Raw genomic sequence first — 16,643 nt, forward strand, 5'->3', positions numbered from 1 at the left:
AAAAACACAGAGTGCAGAGAATGACGTGCAGTTCAGCTGCACAAATACAGCGTTCGTGTGATACTGCGTTCAACCCACTTCCTCCATGAGATTTCCTCTAGGTCAGTGTAGAAGAGGTGGCCATTGCCTGGGTAGTGGGATGCTCACCTTCTGACAGCTGCCAGTTGGGTGCTTGCAGTGAAACTCAAACTGAAACAAAAAAAGCTGGGCTACCAAAAGAAGTTAATAGAAAGAAGCGCAGCTGGATTTGCTTTGGTTGTATTTTTTCTTTTTTCTTTTTTATTTTTTTTTTCCTTTGAGTGAATAACAATAAATACCCATAAATATCTTTTCTAATTTCATTTAGTTGTCGTTTAAAGGGGTACTTCCACAACTTAATAACTGGTTGTTTCACTTGGGTCCACTTCGAATTTCGGTATACATTTCATCTGGCTTTATACATTTCCCTAACTATCACCACCATCTACATCTTTCACCCTGGCGGATCCACTGAGTATCACAGCCCGCTGTAAGAGGAGTTCATTTCTTCAGCCATAGTTTGGCACGTGCACATATATGGAACTGTGGTTACATACTTGCATCACTCAGAATTGAGCAGAGTATTAAGACTTCCTGGAAGTGGTTTGCTTTTGTTATCACCAGTGCTGCTGGTAGCTGGCAATGGCAACATGCAAAACACTGGCCCTGACGTTTCCAACCCCAGCACCACATGTTGCTGAAATTCTGGAGAGTGCTTAAACAGCAGCTTAAAAAGGTATGTTTGTAAGCGAGAGGGAAGTCCTCAGGTTATTACTCAATCAAAGTTTATGAGATTTTTATCCTTATTATGTAATAATTAAAACAGCACAAAGGACACACTCAGAGAATCTCAACTGGATTTATTGCTAGGGCAAAAAAAGTCCTTTTGCAGCAAATAAGCTGAAAGAAGCCATGGAGATGCTGTGTGATTTAATTTTTTCCTAATCCGGTACATCCTACATTCTAATCAAAGCATGCCTTTGCATTATGACTGTCAACTAGTGCACATCATTAATTTAACAATACAAATTGAGCAACCTGAGCAACAACTCTTAAGATAACAATACAAAAATACCCTTGCAGAAAAACTCAGTTTGCTCACTATTTAGTTAACGTGTGAAAATTCAGAGATCTGTGCTCAGTTTCTGTGTGCACATAAGTAACTGCTTGCTCTGAGGCAGACCCCTTTAGTTGCATTACCCTGAGAAGCAGCAACCCAATTATGGTTCATGTTCAGACCATCCTACCTGATTGATGTCACTTGATCTTTTCCTTTCTCTTTCACTGTTTTTTTTTAAAGCTATTATGCACTCGCATGTCCCATTTACCTCAGCTGCAGAATAGCCAGGAAATTGCAAAACGCTGTTATTAAAACTCTGAATTAATATCCCATTGGCAGTACTAATGGAGGAGCCAGGGCCAGAACAGCGGTATAGATGGAGCTGCTGTCTGATTTACTGCATCCAGTGAAGACGATTCTCACAGGTTAGAGGTGAGCTGCCTTTGAAGGAGAGCATGAGAGCAGTGTGCACATTTGTGCTGCCTTTGTCTGTAACGGTCAGAGTTATTTTATGGCCTAAGGTCTAGGGGATTAGGGAGAATTCAAAACCAGATGAGAAGGAAACCAGATATGCTAGCAGGTCCATCAAGAGCATAGTCTGATTTTGATTATGGGAAGCGTGCCAGTGGGGTGAGCAGAGTAGAGGGGGGTTTGGTACAGTCTGAATTTAGAATTTTCAAGGAAACCAGATCACAGTGACAGGTTTGGTCCAGAAACTTGAAGAGATGAGGGTAAGAGATGTCTTGCTGGGTCTTGTGTGTCTGCTAGCTGTAAATAGGGGGATGAAAACGGTGTTTTTAAGAGTTCTGAAAAGGCACAAAGAACCACTTTGTCCCTAGGGACAAATGTGACAACTGATGCAGTATCGACAAAGTCTGTCCTGCAAGTAAACGCATTTCAGATGGCTTTGGTTTAGCAGGACGATATCCGTATCTCCCAGTTCTTTAAAGCTCAGAGTGCTGCTTATGTCTCTTTAAGGGACTTTGCCAAGAGCCCTCTGCATCCCTGCAACATGCTGTGGCCAGGGAGGGTTTCCTCACAGCCAGAGCCAGCACTGGAGCTGAGCTCTGTGCAGTCTCACATGTATCCTTGTATCCTTGAGAGCTCTTCAAGAGGGAGAGTAGAGCTGAGCCACTGATTAAACCACCTCATAGAGCCTATAATTCAGTTTGGGGGATTGTTGTTGTTTTCATTCTTTTCCCTACTTAACTTGATTCTGCTGCAGCTGCAATAGTTAATGATGTGTTGAAAATTGAGCTATTATTTAACATAGGGGAAAAATGCCTTCCCTCTCCTGGCTCCCCATGGGCTCCCCAAGTCACTCGAATGGATCCAAAGGGGAGGAGGTTTGACTGTTAGCTCAAGCAGCGTAGCTTGATGAACAAAGTTTGGGAGTTTCATAAACAAATATCTCGGCAGCTGCGTCCCACCCAGGTCGGTGATGGGAGGACAAACTGTAGCTCTGAGATTTGGCTGGAGATCTCATGGTTACTGTGCTCCTGGCTTTTCTCTGCAGTAAGTGGAACCACAAGCATTTTCATGCATGCAAAAAGGGACTTTCAGTTTAGGATAAAGCCATTTGCTTTGCTTTGTGTTTGGCAACAAAGGTGTTGACATTTGTCTTGTCTTATTTTATTGTGTTCAGTCACAGCTGTAGACATTCTCCAAACTAGTTATTGGTCACAAATAAACATAGACGTGTAAGACATTTGCTAGCTAACATGTTTACTTTTCCAGTGTGAAGCTAATGAGTGACATCATTCCTTAGCAGCTGTCCTAGTTGCTCCCTCAAGGAACACATCTTGAGATAGAAAAAAAGAGACCAAAATCCTATAGAATAATACCAAACATATACATTTAGCTGAGTAATTAATTGAAATAATATATGATTCATTTCAGCAAGATCACGAGTGAATCAGAATCTTGGACATCCTGTCCTATGCAAAGAGCCCTGGGAATGTTTGTTTAAGTGGGAAACATGCTCTGCAAGGAAATTGGTAACGAGGGACCTCAGGAGTTCAAAGCTAAAATCCCGCAGAAGAAATACCAAAGCCCAAGGCCATGCCCTTAATTGGCATACACCATTGGTTACAACCTGTGTACATCAAAGATCTGTCTCTCAATGCTTGTTCAAATTATTTGATCTTCTTGAGCTTGCAGAAACTGACGTAAATTGATTTTAGTCTGTAAGAACTTCAGTCTCTTCAAGTTCCAATGGCAGATAAAATAACAATAGAAAAATGGCCAGCTGGTTTTAGTCGTCTGGAAACAAAAAGGATAAAGATGTGTCTAAGTGTAGAAGAAATTGTCAAAACATTTAAATATATATATTTAAGATTAAATCAAAATTGCTTATCTCATATCACCAAAGGCTCCAGAGAAAGAGATCTCCAGAGCTATTTTATTGCAGCAGCAATCAGTTAAGGGCTAACTCTTTATTTGGCAGTGGAAGCTAACTCTTTTGTTTGGAAGCAGTTTCAGCTGTGTTTGTGAGAGTTGAATAACAATAATTTTTTTCAACATGCATGTTTTCTGCATCTGAGAGATAACATTTAACCAAAAAATGACACAAGGAGGTATCTCCGGAACCCACAAGTGAGGTACTGTATCCCATTTACAGCATGCTCTGGGGCAACTTGTCAACAGAATTGCTTCTCTCAGCAATGTCTAGTAGAGCTGCAGACAGAAAATCCCAAAGAAACATCAGCTACGCCTAAAATAACAACAACAAAAAGTCATTCTCAAGCTATTTCTGAAGGAGATATCTACTTCTCCAATTGTAGGGCAATAAAGCTGTCATAGACTCGAGCAGCCAGTTGGCCCCAGAATGCAGCAGTTCTGACCTTTGTGTTTGCATAAGTCGGATGTAGAACTTGTAGTACAAGCATCTCCGAGAGCAAGAGCTGAGGTGGTCAACTGTGGTTGAGCAATGCTTTTCTAATATCTTATTTCCTTGCAATGTAGGGGAAGTACCGAACACAGTGAGAAGCATAATTCTCTGCTGAAAATATCCAAGTTGTTCGTGATCAGGGACAGCCTCAGTAGTATGGTCATTCCCCACAGCACACTGGAGTACAGCAACAGCTATTGAGGAAGCTGAAGGGGATAACAAGAGCTATGCTTAAGGGCTATCTGTTGAATAACCTTGGCCTTAAACTTTGCAGCAATGTAGGTAACTGTAGCGGGCTTTTCTGTCACTCATTTGTCTTCGTGGGAAAATGGTGAGCCCTTGAAGAGCCCTTGGATCTATGAGCATAGCTCAGTTACTCTCCTGTGCTCATACTCCCTACCTCCAGTTAGCTGCCCTTCAAAATTACATGCACCATAAAACAGAGCAGGAGAAGTCATTGTTAGCTTGCATTTTTAATGGACAAAACCTTTTGTTCATCAATTTTTTGGTGGAAGTATCTGTGATTGGAATGAACCACCCCAGAGTCGCCCTGAAGTGCTTCAATGTAATGATTTGGCACCAGTGTCTGGCTGGTTATATTGACTCCCAAGGAGGTTTTCAGTCCTAGTTTCCCCAGTTAACGCTTGTTAACAGTGTCTACAAGACTCTGCCTATCTGGAAGCTTGTGTAAAATGAACTGGTGTCACAACACCATTTCTAGTAGACCTCATCATATGAGGAATATGAGCAGCATTTGTGTCCCAGAAGCCTTTCTACAGTGTGAACTCAATCTCAATTGCTGCTAGTTTCCTTGCTTTATATTACCCCACATACAGCTATTCAAAATTACTATGTATTTAGTGTGCCTGGTTAGACATCCTTTGATAGGACAAAAATAAGTATTTAAAAAAGAGGAAGGAAAACCCTGTACTTAATAATCTGATTCTCATGTCAATATTAAGGTATCAATATGTTTCATCAGTACTCTGTTTAGCAGCTTTGCAGAGCTGGAACAATTTAAGCCCACAACAAATATACAGCCTTAAAAGGGACGTAGCAAATGTTAACCAAACTGGTTTCCCCCTTGCTTCTGTGGCACTGATTTGAAACACGTAAACCCCACCAGACTTTGTTTTTTCACTTGTAGGCAGGAAGTTTATTAAAAAGGGAAAATACATGCAGCAGGAAAAGAGAGGGCTCTGGTGCTTTCCAAGTCAGCATTTACGTGACTCGGGTTCATTTTGAGAAGAATAATTTATAGTGGTGTGAATAAATAATAGCAGTGAGTTCTGGCTGTCCAAATAGGCTACATAATACCCTGGGAAAATTTCCTCTGCTGCGTGCTAATGACTGATTGTTGGCTTTTATGTTGTGAGCCACTGTAACAAGTAAATCATCTGAAAGTAACTGACGTGCTCAGGTTTGTTTAGGCAGCACGTGTCAAACTGCATCTTCAAGTCAGTGTGAGATATGAGTTCAGTTTACTGCTGCAGTCGGTGTGGTCTGTCTGTCTGCCTTTATAAGCAGTCGCACAAGATGGGCTGCTGAACTTAAGAAAATCAATGGTTGAGTGTAATTTGTGTAGCACACATTTGCCATTTTGTCAGTGTCACTTCTTGTGGAAATAAATTTGGACATTGGTTGGGTGCCTAACTCATCTGGGATGAATGATCTAATCACGCTAATTTTAAGAGCAATGGTGAAAATAAATTCCCTCATCTATTCAATTTGTGTGCGGAGAAACATTTCCAGTCTGCCATTGCTCACGTCTTGTTGACTGCTCCTCTAGCTGTATCTGTTCAATGTAAAGCTTTCTTTTTTTCTCATTGCAGCTTTACTGAAATGACTTTATTATTATTTAATCATCCAGATGAGAGTATTGCACGCTTTCCCCCTTGCCTACCACTGCTTTTTAGCTATATGAAAAAAATTTGAGAGTTTATAATGAAAGGAAGCTATGCGAAGCGCTGTTTTCATTTTCAATTGCATCTTTTCATTGTTGGTAGCAAGTGGCCTTTTGAAAGATTGACTTATTTCTGTATCACTTGAAAAGGAAGATAAAATGCAAAATAAGAATTGGACATTGTGAATTTTTCCCTGCCCAGAGAGGCCTAAGTTGCTTGTGCAGATGACAAATTCACCTGCCTAGAATGTCTTCTTGTAACATCCAGGGACTGAGGTTTACTGTTAAACAGAGCAAGGTAGAAAGGAAGTAGTGTCTCCCTCAATTTCCAACTTTTAACAAGGGGACAATTTCTTCCATGTCACAAATGAGATTTTCTTTTCACATTTCTTCCAACTGAGTGACAGAGTGGTTTTTGGATTTTGAGCTGCTTGATGTGAACATCTGTTCTTAACTGGATTAAGAGCCCAATCCCATTACATGGAGGGTACCAAAATCTCACACAGTTACAATAATAGCTATGGGTCAATGCAGATCTGAGCCAGTCTTGAGGTGGTGACATAGATTTCAAAGGCTTCATCTTTTATTTCCAGTTCCTTGAGCCAGTCAGTTCCTTTCTTTGACAATCATCTTAGTCAAATTGGCTTTTTTTATTTTTTCCTTTCTTTTACATATCTTTATGGATTGATGAACCTACACAGTGAAGCAAGACAAGAAAGTAATCCACTGATGGTTGATAAGATGTTGTAACACTGAATATGTTTTTCACCCCTGCTTTAGTGTCTCATGAAGTGCTTGCATCCATTTAATTTGGTATTGTTCTAGCCAGTGGTACCCTATCTGCCTTTGAGTGCAACTCTAATCACATGAGGTGCCAATGCCCTAATCCAAATTCAGCATTCGGTGAGCAATTTATATGGTGGTCATATACATAACTTCTTACCATCTGTCATCCCTGTGACTTCTACTGGCCCAATGCAGTTTCCATGGTAGTCAATGGAAATTTTTGAGGCTGATTTCACAGAGCAGAACATTCAGAAAAGGAGAAAGTCACTGAAGAGCACACTTTCTTTTCCTTTCTCTGTGCTGTAGGGAAAATGCTGTAACCTCCATCTAACAGATGGCCACTGCTGTCCTCAGATTCGCTCCATATTTGTAAAGGGATGGAGAATTTTAAAACTGGGTCTTCCAAATACCAAGTTAGCAGTTTAATTCTAGTGCCATCCAAGAGAACAGATATGTGAGATGAAATAAAGGATAAAAGGAACAGGAAAAATCTACTAACATAGCAACATGTTCACAGATTTAGAAATGAAGATATCTCCCTTAGCAGCATGTTCTCTCTGTTTCCCTATCTCTGAAATGAGCAGACATTTCCATGGCCCTCTGTCAGAGCAGTTCTAAGTCTGAATGTTCAAAAATCACATTAAGGCTTTCCAGAAAGCAATGTGAAATAGTCACAAGTTGAGTATACAAAAATTAATATGAAATATATATATTTATATCCCTCTAAATCCTTTATGGTTATGTTTGTTTAACTAATGACATGTGTGTGATACCTGATGAATGCAAATCCTGTCTTTTCTATAGCTTTTTTTCAAAGAATCAAAGAATTAAAATATCATGTCAATCAAGGTTCCCAGATTAGTTGAATGATCATAATGAAGGGCAGAATTTGGCCTGGCATCTTGAGTATGTTGCTATCATCTGCCTCATATATCTCTAATACAAAGGCAATACGAGAGCTAGCAGTTTCAGTCCTTTTGACCCTCATAAGAGTGAGATAAAGATTTCATGAGAAGAAAGAGAGCTTCAGTATTTTGAAGTGACTTTCACAGATTTTTTGACTATCATCTTTTTCTTCTCTCTGCAGTTCATTCTTTATCTGTACCATAAAAATCACTTTCTCTCCTCTGGAGAGATTTTCCCTATCCCATGCCCTCTCTACTCTCAGTTTCTCTGACCCTCTTTTTACCTTTCTTTTCACACGGTACAAAATTTGGGTTGTTTTCAAACAAATCTGAACTTTTACTTTGTTCTGATTTTATTTGTGGCCTGAAAAACAAAGCACATTAACTTGAAACAGACACTAAGTTGCCTATGGGGGTAACTTGTAAAGTACTGATGCTTGGAAAGTTCCCAAAAGAAAACAAAGCCCAGCAGTCTTGCCTTGTTTGTAGAGCTGATGGAGATCATTGACTCCTAAACCTTTGCCATCTCCTTCCAACCAGCCTCCTAAAATAACAAATATAGGGGCTATGTCAAACAGTTATGGTCTTCTGAATCATGAGCCAGACGTAAGAGTGACATTTAGACTGTTCCTGCACATAAACATTGGTAGCTCAATTTTTGGGACAGTTCTGTCATGCACAGCAAAGCAGTGCGGATTTACTTCCACTAAGAATCTGGCCTCACGTCCCACAGTGAACAATGGAAATGATGGATCTGGAAAACAAAGCTGGCACCATGTGCAAGAACCTCTGATTATTTTTTATTGTTATTATTGTTTCTTGATGATACAGCATGCACTGAACTAGCAGCGTACTCATTTCATGTGCCTGAAATTTAATTTAGAAAGTGAAGCTGATGGAACAGGCAAAGGGACTTGAGATTGGGCTAAGGCAAAGAGTGCGATTTCTTAGTTGTGATATACCCACAACTCAGTATCTCAGGTCAGTTATGTTTTGAGTCAGCCTGTGAAGCAAATGCAAGTCAGACGCTCAATAATGTTCCCTACCATAAAGCACTGGGCAGCTCAGTGTAAACCATATCCCCTCTGGTGGATGCCAGGCATTCAAAGGTGCTTCTGATTGATTTGCATTTGAAGGAATACATGGTGAAAGTGTATTGCATATTAGATTAGTCTTGGAATCTGTCACATAAATTAGCAGTGATCTTGATTGCAAAATACTCTCATTGTTTATTTCTCCTGCATGCTTACCTCAGATACATTTGTTCATATTTGTTTGGCTTTCCTTATCATTCCTTACTCCCATCCCCGTTTTACTTTCTCATACTTACTTGGGACACCATAAAAAATGTAGTTTACCTATATAGATATGATAGATAGATATAGATATGACTGTTCATCTAAAGAAAATAACTTTTAATAGTCATATAAAAAGAAGTGCTTTATTATTGTTTATTTGCTGTATGGAGTGAATGACATCAGTAGGAAATGGGCCACTGAGCACTGAATTTCTCTCTTGCAGTAGCATAGCCCTCTGGAGTGATTCCAAAGCAGGCAATGGTTGTACATTGTTGTAACACTGATGGGTGAAGTGAGACACCAGCCCAGTGAATTTTCTATCACAGCATCCTCTGTGCAAATGTTTCATGTGCATTTACTGCTCTCAGCATTTCTTTCTCAGGCCCCAGCTATATAGAGTTACTGAAGTCATCTAGGTAATAACTTGAAAGAAAATAGACTCTGAATGAAAGATTTTGAAACTGCAATCAGCTCTTGAAAGAGGGAGTGAAATCAGGGATGAGTAACAGATGGTGATGGTGGCTAATCTTTCAGCCTATTATTTTACCATATGGGGGTCTATGCCACAGACTTTCATGCTGAAAATAAAACAGAAATTAATCATTGTGTGACAATATATTATTTAAATAACTCTGTTGCAGTGATATTTGCCTCCGTCTAGAAGCCATATGCAAGCGTATATGCTCCAAAACGAGATACAGCTGCATGTAGGCTGCTTTTGTGGTGACAGACATCATATGACTTCAGAGGAAAAATTGCTACACCACTTAGTTTACACAGAGAAAATGAATTTTCTGGCCATGCTAAGGAGACTGTGAAAGGAAACCCACATAGAAACACCCTATGGATTCTAATAGGAAATGATTACTTCTCTATGGAATTGAATAGAGAATTACATCACATGCATAGGAGTCTATAGGGTGGTTAAAAAGAGAAATGACTTCATTATGCGGACAGCCTCTCAGCTGGTCTATCTCCATTGGAGGCAAGAGTGCTCTGATGGCTGTTTTCAGCCGAGACACCTCCTTTTTGAGCCTTTGCTTCTAGCCAACTGTAGTAAATGCCTGTAGTATTATGTTTAAATCCTGTTATCCTTCATAAGTCTCTTCTACAAGAAAAATACCCCGAAGCTAGTTGTATATTTTCTGTTTCTTCTGTAAATTATTCTTTAAAATGCTATTAAGGTAAGATCAGTTCTCCAGTGACAAAACAGAATGTATGTACTAAATTTCTGTTTTATTTTCCTGGTAGCTAATTTGTCTGTGCTTATATGTGATAAGGAAAAGGGCCAGCTCCCAAATGTTTCTGGCTCCTTCTAACTCTCAGAGTGTGTTCCAGCACTCATTCAAGCTTAACTCAGTTTCACATAGGATAAAATCAATTTTAAAAGCAAATTCTGGACAATATAGGTTCAGGTGTTGTAGAATCGTGACTACAGAGAAGATAGACTCAAGATGAATCATTTATTTTGCTCCACATCTCGTGATCCAAACATGCAGGCAAAAACTCTTAAGAAGAGATCAGTGTATCTATCCTCTCACTAAGTGATCTGACCTTTTAGTTGACTGAGGCACAGAAAACTGTGCTTAAGACAGAAGATAAAATTGGCCGAAACATGTTACTAATATATAGCAGTTTGATATCAACTGCAGCCAGGAAGTCTTCATTTTAGTTTTTGCTTCAGGCATTCTTGCTCTCTTAACCAGCTGTTTGCCCCTTACCCACTAACGTGTTAATACTATAGTTAATACTATAGTTCTTTATGGTTGGTATTGCTGTCCCAAAGTTCAGTGAACAGAAGGAAATGCATGAATAAAAAAAAGGGCATTCCTGTCCTCCAGTCCCAATTTATATGCTTGCCGAGAAGCTTAATCTCTTTCATGGTTTATTCGTATTCTAGTTACACTGATTTTGTGTATAAAAAGAAGGCAGTTTTTTGTACTGTATTCTGAAAACACAACTCAGGTCTGTAACATGAGTTAGGGCCACAGCTATGCTGCATGAGAATTTGAGTTCCCATTTTCAGTTTGGTCTCAGCTTAACTGTGGATAATGTGCTGAAATGTTTATTAGATCTTGCCAGTAGCAGACTCAAAACTGTACTGGCGTATAAATAATTGTCATTAGCATTTTGAAAGTGCATCATTATTTAGTGGAGTTGGAGCAAAAGGAAGGTAGAGTTCAAAAATTAGCCAAGGATGTTTGAGAGGCTGAAGCAGAGGTAAAGGTTACAGATTTGAACATAAACTTTGTTACTTCCAAAAATTGTTTCTTACCTCTCCTTCTATTCTTCCATCTATCCCCCCAGCAAAATGGCAGACACTTTCTAACCTAAAACTGTGAGAAGGAAATGTGGGAGAAAGTCCAAAGAATACAAGTCATAATGTACAAAAAATGAATTAATCCTTGTGAAATGATTGTTCAAATTAACCTAATGTTGTGGTTAGTAGTTAAAACAGCCATGGCCATGCCCTCTTCTCATTTAACTTTCTTTTAATGCTGATCCCTGTGTGACCCAGTGTGTTTGATCAGATTTTATATTACTATTCAAAGCATAGACACATAGCAAAGTGTCTGACACTGTCTTTCAATTCAAAGAGTGCAAGTGAGTTGAACCATAAAATGGTTCCAATTAAAATAGTGCATGTTAGAAACTCTGAGATGAGTCTGAACAGTGTGTGATTGTTGTTTTTTTTTCTTGCATTCCCCACATTCTACAATGCATTCCTCTTTTTGCGCTTCTTGAACTTTTGTTTTACCTCTAGTATCCTTCTAAAACATCAATAATCATTCTACTCTGCGAATTCAGAAAGATTTCAGTATTTATTTTGGTACAATAGCAAAAGAAGTCTAGAAGAAATCATCTGCTAGCACTCAGCAATGTTTCCTGGATGATCATGTTGAGCTTTAAAGCACAGTACCACACAGAAAGTCTGATCTACTGATCTTATAGTGATGTTTTTCATTTCCCAATGGGACTCTCAATCTTTAATGTGAATCTTTTCCTTATATTTTGAGGATTTTTATATGGCTTTTTGGTTGTTTTTTGTTTTTTGGGTTTTTTTTGTTTGTTTTCCTGAAAGTATTTATGATACATACATACATAACTATATAAAGGGTTTAGAGTACTACCTGAACATTGCTTCTGATTTCTAGAGAGAAATAAAGAGGGGAAAAAATGTGTATTAATTTAAAAGAAGAGTAATGATTTGCTCACATTTCAGTATAAGCCTGCCTATTGTATTTGTGAAACATACTTGAAAAGGCAAAAGATGAAATTACAGTCGTATCATCAAAACAGACTGATTCATCATTTATATACAGCTAATTGCTTGCTACTTAACCCACTTTTTAGCTACATGTGCAGTCAGTTTCAATCTTTAAATGCTTTCTTGTTATTTCAGTAGTATCAATTTGTTCCTCAATCAGAAGGGTGTTAATTCACTGGTCAGGAGTTAAAAACAGGAAAATAGTCATTGGCAGCAGGCAGATTTCTTCCTTCCTTCCATTTGAGCAGACTCCAAATGATTAATCAAAACTAAGGATTTCATATGAACAGGAATTTTTCTGTAGTTGAGGAATCCACATTATTTAACTCAATGCATGGACTTTGTGAAGTGCCGTTTGCCACTATTATCTATTATTTATCCAGCAGCACCCCTGAATGAACTAACTCACAATTTGCTTTAACTTGTGCCACCAGAGCTTGTAGTCCAAGTGGAAAGATTCAAGCCTTCTTTCATTCAGGTAAGGAAAGTTTATTTCTTGTATGTTTATAGAGCGTTGGTTCTTCTGTGCAGTATAATCACAGACATCTTTTACTACCATGACCATGAAGTGAACTCGCATCCACTTCTAAAGGATTCCAGGCTCTTGCAGTTTGAACATGAAATTACTGCTTCTGCAGCTCTTTAAGATTATCTTATGAATTTCCTTCTATTATCTTACAGTGTATTTTAAAGCCATTTGGGACAGTTTGGCAGCTACTAATACATTGCTCTCAAAGCCAAATGAGTTTCATTTGTTAGTAGAGTTTGCTGAAGACTTGGCCTCTTCTCATTCCTGCAAAGGAAGACACTGAGCATTCAGCTATGTGATTTTGTAACTCTTCACTTGACAGTTTCAAATATGTGTTTCTGAGTTGCTTGGCCGTTTAAAACTCTCAACTCCTGAATAAAAAATTGAGCGAAACAAACTAACATGTCAGGTTGTACCTCAGCACTGTCAATCTAGAATAATCATATTGCCAATATTTGAAGTTCTGGATGGGCAGTAGGGACATTTAGATGAACAAGCCCATTGTGAGTAACTTGTCTGCTCTCTAGAGAAGTTGTATGCTCATAAAGGCAAACAGCTTGTGAGTGTATTTCTGGAGAATTACGATTCTATGTTTCAGGAAGTCTGTTTCCCATCTGTGACCTACCTACAGTTTAATAGAACATCAGTTTATGTCTCTCTGTGAAACTTTGGTGAGGTAAAGGTTCAAATACCTCTTGAGAATTTGACTTGGGCAGCAAAAACCTCTACAGGCATGTGGGCCAGGGGGCAGAGGCTGAAGAAGTCGTTGCTTACTTTCATCTTTCTGCTCAAAATTTGCTCGTGAGCACTGTCAGCATTTGTTTTTAATGAGCCTATACCTGCCTTGGAGTGGGAAGACATGCTGGGTGGAAAGCCACCGGCATGAGCACTCCAACTGAGCACTGAGCCTGGCTTTGTACACCACAATCCTTCGAAGAGCACCTGAATTGCAGTTTGAATGTCTGTGGTCCCTCAGGGGTTCTGATTCATGCAGTGTGAAAATGAAAGATGAGTTTTATAAGTGCAGGTTGATTCTTCAAGGAGCACGAGGGTCAGTTTCACAGTGCTGCATGCCACCACTTCAGTAAATCACTGTGGTTTCCAAGGGCCTCCAGCTGTGTTGAGATATTCTGTTGCCTCTCCTGGTATATTACTGGAGAGAAAGGCAGCATCTTACACAAGGACTGTGATCCTATATTGTCACAGCTCAGACTGACTATATGAAAGTATCTCTGGAATAGAAAACTTTTCAAACCAAATCTCTAGCCCTCTCTGGATTGGTGTGGCCTGAAGTTGTAGGCTGGAACAGTGAGGAATTGATCTTGTTTGCCAAAAGACAGGATTACTGTTTTTCCATTTCTGAAAATTAATAAATGAAGTTAGTTGCCAGATACTAGGATGTTTCTTTTAATTTATTTCACTGAGCCCTGACAATAGCACCTGACACTTAAAATTTTTGTGCTTTAATAGTCAAAACTTGCAGAAATCAACAGAATATTTTAAACAAAGAGGTGATTGTTTTTAAAGGCAGTAGATGCACAGTAGCAATAGTTTCCATGTCTCTGTCTCTTGTGTTAATGTAAAATCTAATTTTCTAACTTTAAATCCGTTTTGCCTCTTTAATCTCTGTAAAATTTCTAGTGTTGACCTCTACTTCTTGCGTAATTAGTGCTAATGAAAATCTTAAATGCCTCATTGAATTGGAAAGCTATTAAACACATGTCATTCAGCCTCAACTCTGAATTCCCCATTGTCTTTGGTACACTTTTCCTTATAGTGACAAGCTATGAGTGTTAACATACTGTCTGCATTGGAGAATCAATTGAGCTACTGACTACAGGTGGAGGTTGAATAAAAACTTCATCCTAAATTGCCCATTGGATCTTCATTTGTTAGTAATACGCTAGCAAAGGCAAGATTTTCTGGAAAAAGGGAAGAAAAATGCAACTGATCTTTTATCCTCTTTCTCCCTTTTCCACAACCAGCATAGCCTTTTAGAGCTTAACATGTTTAAGTCTGATCTGGGTGAGGGCTATATCTAAGGAATGAGAAGCAAATAAAACATAAGATGTGCAAGCAACATTTTCATGAAGCTGCCTTCATTTCAATGATTTTGGCAGGGCTGAAGTCAGTATGAGACGTGGCCCAAAATGTTTTCTTAGCCATTACTGCTTTGGAATTGGAGCAAACTGCAGACTTGTTCTGCAGAAAATTAAGACTTGAGTCTTGGGTCTGTATCCAAAAGTTTTAGTTTCTTTTGCCTTTTATTAAATGGATGTTCAGACATTATTTCCAGGCTCCAAAGCTGAGTGAAAGAGTGGTCTGTGGTTAAAGCATTTATGTGTGGCCTTCAAGAGCCTGTTCTGCCACTCTACAGATGTTGCATGTGACCTTTGCTGTGCTACTCCTTCTCTCTGTACCTCAGTTTCCCATTCATTTAAGATTATTCTTCACTGCTTCTGGGAATATTGTAAGGATGAATAAGTTAAGACAGGTGTGTGAGCTTTTCTGAATGGTGCTATTAAAAAAAAAGAGTTGAGAGCTGGTAGTTGGAAGAGACTGTTATGGTACAAAAGAAAAACCCTTACTTCATTTTTCGCCCACTTGGGGAGGTTTTTTTTTTCACTCTCATAAAATATGACTGGTTTTTGAACATGACTCCTGCTGTTGCTAAAACACTTTATTCTTGGTCTGATTCCCAAATGAGAAGATAGGAATGATGATGACCAATGGGTGTTACTGGTCTCATATGTAGCTGAAAGAATGAGTGGAAGATAAGAAAATGGCTGAAGCTATGAGAACTGATTCTCACAGATTCTTCAAGAAGTGGGCAGGTAGAGAGTGTAACCCTCTTCCCTTTCAAGTAATAGAAATGAAAAATCACGAATGTCTGTAGAAGTAAAGCCTCCTCTTGTTTTTTTATTTTTTTGAAGGAAAAAAGTACCTCAGGAAGGATTTGCTGAGGAACTTGCTTTCAATTTAACTGCGTGACCAGACAAGATCAAAGGAAATTAGCTGAGACAGGAGGGAGACAAACAGACAGAATGTCTGACTGACTCCACGATTTAGAGAAAAATTATAAACTGTAAGAGAAATACTGAGGACATCTCTGAAGACTGTGCCATAAACCCAAGGATGCTCCACTTTGTTGAGGAAACAGAAACAGATGTGCTGATTTTATTGATCCACAGCCTAATATCTCACATACATATAAGAGTCTTTTCTTGAAGACACCTTCACAGAGACAGTTTGGATCCCTTGACTCTCATTTTGCCCTGAAGGATTGTTTCTAAGCCTAGGGTACACAGAAGTGCAAGGCCTGGCTTTGGGGTGTGTAAGCTTCAGGCGTGGAATCAGTTGTAGCTGGATCATTGGGGCCCCACGTAGTAACTCTGATCCCATTTCCATGAAGGCAGCATTACCCATGAGGGGTAGGTGGCAGGCTCTGGGAGGACTGTGGACACGAAAAACAGGACACATTAATCCACAAGAGAGCAATACTGTATGCTGGAGCAGGCTGAGGCACATATCGGATGATGGCAGCAGCAGTTCTCCCTGTGTGGTGGGATGCCAGGGCACCTTGTGTCATGCTTTTACTGCACAGCAACCCCTGGATCTAATTCAGTTTTGTCTGGCTCTTAGGAGGAAACAGTCCTTCTAACTCTGGCTGGCCACGCACTTCTTGCTCTCATCTGACTCGTCTGCCACCTCACCACTGCTGGGTTCTCCAGCCCCATGAATTCCACTGTATGGACTGCAATCTGTTCTTCACTCGAGAATCTCAATTTTTTTTGGAAAAGAAATGCATTTTTGGCCTCTGTGGCTTCAGAAAAAAATCTTAAATATGTGAACTTTCCATAATGCGAAAGAGGGTGGACAGATACAGTGCCAAGATTTATTATTTTTAAGTCCGAGGCATACTTTTTAGTATAACTTAGAAATTTTGAACCTTGACTTTTTTTTTTTTTTTTTTTTTTTTTTTTTTT

At 39.2% G+C, this 16,643-nt stretch overlaps 1 long non-coding RNA gene across 1 annotated transcript; it reads left to right on the plus strand.

Moving 5' to 3' along the window:
• Positions 1–1,407: 1,407 nt before the first annotated feature.
• LOC128072279 (uncharacterized) lies at positions 1,408–16,643 on the plus strand. Its single transcript, XR_008202189.1, has 4 exons — positions 1,408–1,510; positions 2,498–2,593; positions 12,563–12,606; positions 15,591–16,643. It is a non-coding gene; the product is annotated as an uncharacterized LOC128072279 (long non-coding RNA).

The sequence above is a fragment of the Tympanuchus pallidicinctus genome, unplaced genomic scaffold (assembly GCF_026119805.1).
Source record: "Tympanuchus pallidicinctus isolate F22 unplaced genomic scaffold, pur_lepc_1.0 scaffold10, whole genome shotgun sequence".
Classification (NCBI taxonomy): Eukaryota; Metazoa; Chordata; class Aves; order Galliformes; family Phasianidae; genus Tympanuchus; species Tympanuchus pallidicinctus.